General features: G+C 36.6%; 1 long non-coding RNA gene across 1 annotated transcript; it reads left to right on the top strand.

The window, feature by feature from the left end:
- Positions 1-657: 657 nt before the first annotated feature.
- LOC108169683 (uncharacterized) lies at positions 658-3016 on the top strand. The gene is made up of 4 exons (XR_001786020.3): positions 658-1055; positions 1198-1289; positions 1685-1821; positions 2371-3016. It is a non-coding gene; the product is annotated as an uncharacterized lncRNA (long non-coding RNA).
- The last annotated feature ends 1890 nt before the right edge of the window (positions 3017-4906 follow it).

Genomic DNA, 4906 nt, shown 5'->3' with positions numbered 1-4906 from the left:
GCACTCTCATAGTGAGGATCACATGGCTGCTGTTATGCGGATTTTGAATTATTTGAAAGGTGCACCTGGAAAAGGGTTGATCTTCAGGAAACATGGGCATATGAAGGTAAAAGGGTACACTGATGCTAATTGGGCTGGGAACATTATTAATAGACACTCTACGTCAGGGTACTTCACATTTGTTGCAGGAAACCTTGTGACTTGGAGAAGCAAGAAATAGAATGTTGTGGCCATGTCCACTGCAGAAGCTGAATACCGTGGAATGGCGCATGTGATTTATGAGTTATTATGGCTGAGGATTCTTCTTGCAGAGATTGGGTTCAAGCCATGTGGAGCGATGCTTTTATATTGTGATAATCAGGCTGCGCGAGAAATAGCTAATAATCCAGTTCATCGTGAAACATGTTGAGGTGGATATACATTTTATTAAAGAAAAGTTGGATGTTAAGTTAATTGATATTCCATATGTAAGATCCGAAGACCAGCTGGCTGACATGTTAACGCATGTAGTGTCAGCAAGAGTGTTTCAAGACTCACTTGACAAGTTGGGCCTAGGTGATATCTACGCACCAACATGAGGGGCAGTGTTGCGTGAGAACCTTGAAGAATAAGGAATGTAGAGATATTATAATTATGCAATTGGTATCCTTATGTATTAGGGATACTTGTTTCCTAAATTATAAGAGATTGTATAAGTTTATATATTAATAAGAAGAGAACAATTTTTACCAAAACCCTAGAATTCTATCTAAACCTTCGCTAGAAGGTCTTAACGAAGAACCCCAGAACGAGCGGACTGCTAATCCCGTCCTCTCCCTTCTCTTTCGCACCGTCGCCCTCTCGTCTTCTTCTTCCTCGCCTTCTCCTTCCTCGTCGCACCTTTGCCCTCTCGATCGTCTTCAGCTCCCTTGTCGGTTTCCAGCCACGTACTCTTATGTTTGTTACCAAAGGCCTCCTCAAGTGGGCGGTCATCTGTTTGGTTGCTCAGGGCCTCACCGTTAGCGGCTACAACTACACCTCCAGGCACCGGTCAAATTCGAACTCCCACCATCTCAGTTACACTTCCCTTCCTATCTCTCTCTCCCATCTCTTTCTCTCTCTACTCTCTAAACTCTTTTTATCTATCAAATTCTCAAAATTCAACCTGCCTGATAAATTGATTGATGGTAATTTTGATTCAATTTCAAACTTGTGAAGTTGCAGCTCCAAAAAGGGCAGCAACGCCTTGCCCTGCAGCTCCAGCTCCATCACCGACCACCTTCTTCAGCCCCCACCAACCTGTTAATCAGGTTTGTGTTAATTGGCTTTGATAGAATTATGTTAATCAAGATTTTATTAATTTTTGGATTAAAATTTGGCACTTGGAGTGGATTATGGAGGTAATTTTTGGTTCTTTGCTCAATGTACTTCAAGGGCGTGTCGTCACTTTTGAAAGATGCTCTGGTTTAGTGTTCTGGTCTTGATGTTAATGCATCATGTGTGTGCTGCTATTGCCCCAACTTTTTGAACCTCAACTTACTTAACTAGTATGCAGTAAGTTTAGTCATAGACTAATGGATTCACGATTCATCTCTTATATATTGCATAAGAATATTTTAAACAATCTAGCTTATGTTTATGTCATGCGGAATATATTTTTCTTAATTGAAGCTCGCTGAATGCTTGATTGCGTTGTTGACTGCAGAACTCGCCGTGTGACCCATACTTGACACACTGCTGCTTCCACCGGTGCCCCTTGTGCCATGAGCACAGGGAGATGAAGGGATAACCCCAAAGATGTTGCGTTTAGTCACATTACAGTATAACACTGGTCAATTGAAGGTAAGATGCCTTAAATAAGTTATTTGAGTATTATACAATCATACTTCTTCAGGTTTTTGTTGTATGGAAACATTACATATTTATGGCATCAACTTGTGTCCACCAGTGTTCTTTTTCTCAGCCGAGGAAAATTGTTAGAAATTGCAAAACTGTTGGGATCTTTTGCTACCCTGTTTGAGTTCCCACAAATGAATCCCATTTTCTTGAATCTTGATCATTGAGTGTTTGCAGCCAACCCTCTAATTGTCAATCTCTATTTATATTCAAACTTGTTCTTCTATTCTTAATACATTCAATTTATCCTCTAAACTATTGTGGGAATTATAGTTCCCAGTGATTGATATTGAGAAACAACTCTGCTGTTGTACTAGTTTTTTTTTGCCTTCTCTTTTTTGTTTATAAAGTTCACAATTTTTCAAAAGATACAACCCCTCGTTTAAAGCCACTACTGCTTCTCAATGTCAATCTTGTTTTTTCTAGAGGCCACAATTGGTGAAAGGAATTTTGCAACTTTGTCCGTGGATTAAATTTTTTTTTTTCTTGCTGCAGCTGCTGCTCCACTGTTATTAACAGCCGTTAGCGGTGATTGTTGGTCATTGGGAGAAGTTGAAATGTATTGCTGAGCTACCTCAACTATCTTCAGAACACAAGGCAGCCAGCAACCACTGAAAGCCAATTGCCGTGTACACTCAAAATGTTGCAGAGTGCAGGAAGTTATGGATTTTCTGAGTTCTGAAAGCGAATTGAGAGTGCTGCAAATCGGAAACGATGTTACACGAGGTGTCTTCGAGGCTAAGGAAGTGAAGGACGACACATTTTGTTGTATAGTTCCTAAGTAGTAATTATGTAAAGGCTGGTAGTATTGCATTCGTTTATTATTTTTGCTCATTATTGCAATAAGAAGCCCAAGCTGAAGAGAAATAACAAGTTGGGTGATATGAATTAGGATTTTTTGTTGTAGGTTTCTTCTTGGTTGTCTCCTTTTTTGTCATCCATTTCAATTGAGCCCAAAAGGAAAGGACAAGACATGGGAGTGTAAAGGAAAACTAGAACAAGAAAGAACACGTACTAGTTTGGTTTTGTTGTTTCTTTGTTTTAGTTTGTAGTTAGAAGTTGAAATCTGATTATAAGAATTGTGAGTGTAAAGAATAAGTGACTCAAATTCACCTATAATATTTTTTTGGAATTGTTTGTACCTTGGTTTGTCGATTGGGGTTTTGCTACTTTGGTGTTGGAATGAAGCAAATAACATTTAATATTTTTTATATGTCATGGTTTAATTCTTTTTCATTATCCTACTTCTTAGTTCGACACTATACCAAACGTTTCACTAAATCAGTTCAGCTTAGTCTCAGAAGTTAGTCCAGTTTGAGATAGTCCGGTGCAACAAACGCACCCTTAGTGGTTCTTTAAAAATCGCATTTGTCTATTTTCTTCACTACAATTAGATGTCTTAATAGTTTTGATTTTAAATGATTATTTTCAAAGATGATCTATGAATAATGTACTAAAATGTAGATAGTATGGTTCATTATAAAAACTCCCCTCATACCACAAAGATTTCCCCAACAAAAGGAAAAAGATTTGTACATGAATGAAATGTAACTAAAAATTATATAGTACTTACTGTTTTCATAAACAAAAAATTGGACCCAAGAAGTATACCAAACGAGAAAGCCCGCATTGTTCAACTAATAATAAAAAATAAAAAAAGCCGCCAACGCTTAAAAATTCTGCTCCTAGTTAACATCAAATGTTGCTTTAATATTCCATTGTATTGAACTTAGTTGCATAGAAGACTCCAGCTTCTCGGGTAGCATTATTGTGTGGTAGGCACTTCAATTTCGTGCCAGAAAAACCGCCAGGACCAAATGGCATTACAAGAGCGCAGAATAAGCAAGTTATTATTTGCACGTTTGAACGAATAATTTTCCTGGCCACCTACTACAAAAAACTACAACTGATTTAGGGCTGGTTTGGTATTGCTGTGCTTTGAAAAAAAACTGCTGTGAGAATAAGCGGCTATGCTGTGAGAATAAGCGGCTGTGAAATAAATCAGCAGAGTGTTTGGTAAACTTTTTTGTAAAAGTACTTTTGGAAAAAAAAGCAGTCTGATAGTGAGTCTTTTCATTAAAAGAGCACTGTAGCTCAGTGTGCTTTGAAAAAAAACCAGTTTTCCAAAGCTGCAAATAGCAGCTTCAGCTTTTTCCTTTGATTTTAGCTTATTCTCATAGCAGCTTCCAAAATAAGCCATTTTTTTTCAGTTTACCAAACACTTAAAACCCTCACAACTTTTTTTCATAGGTACTTTTTTTTTTAAGCACCTCACTCCCAAACCATCTCTTACAATATAGATTTTGTTACCGGCTAAAATTCGGTTGAAATAAAAATGACAACGTACGGATACAAAATGATGAATCGGAAGCTTTATGGAGGCATTAACCAAAAAAAAAGCCTAATCTGTTGCACTGGAAAATTGATCAATTTTGATGAAAATTTTGTATATTCAGTTGATAAGTGAAGGAATATGTTGTACAAGTGGCAGAATTAGACTGGTGAAGATCCATGTCATCCTAGAGCAGTTAGGCTTGATTGATATCAGTTTGTTAAAAGCTGTTGTGATGACTACTTATAGTATCTCTAATGAAGACGTCAAAAGATAAACGTCAAATGTTAATTTGATAATTGATGTGGCAATATCAGATTTTTTTTTCAACCAATATGTTATTTTATTATAATTGATATTTGTAGAACCCATTTTAAAAAGAATTCAATTAAAATAAATTTCCAAGATCTATAATTAGTGCATTAATGTACCCACACAATAAAATAATTAAAAATGATTTGACATCACATTTTCTCATATGTCAATCCACATCAAATTAACTTATCGGTTGGAGTTTGTTTCTACCTTCAAAATTGATTACACATAATTCCACTTAGGATTTGACATCTTATTTGAAATTAGTATTAGCCATTAAGAAAACATGTGCTGCTATATATAGCAGATTGTAATGACTCTGTAAACCATCTATTGAATCTCAATGGTTACACTCTCATTTCTTTCTTCTGTCTCCTCAGCTCA

This window comes from Malus domestica, chromosome 16 (assembly GCF_042453785.1).
Source record: "Malus domestica chromosome 16, GDT2T_hap1".
Taxonomy (NCBI): Eukaryota; Viridiplantae; Streptophyta; class Magnoliopsida; order Rosales; family Rosaceae; genus Malus; species Malus domestica.
The sequence above is the reverse complement of the archived record's forward strand: the minus strand, read 5'-3'. Positions and strand labels throughout refer to the sequence as shown.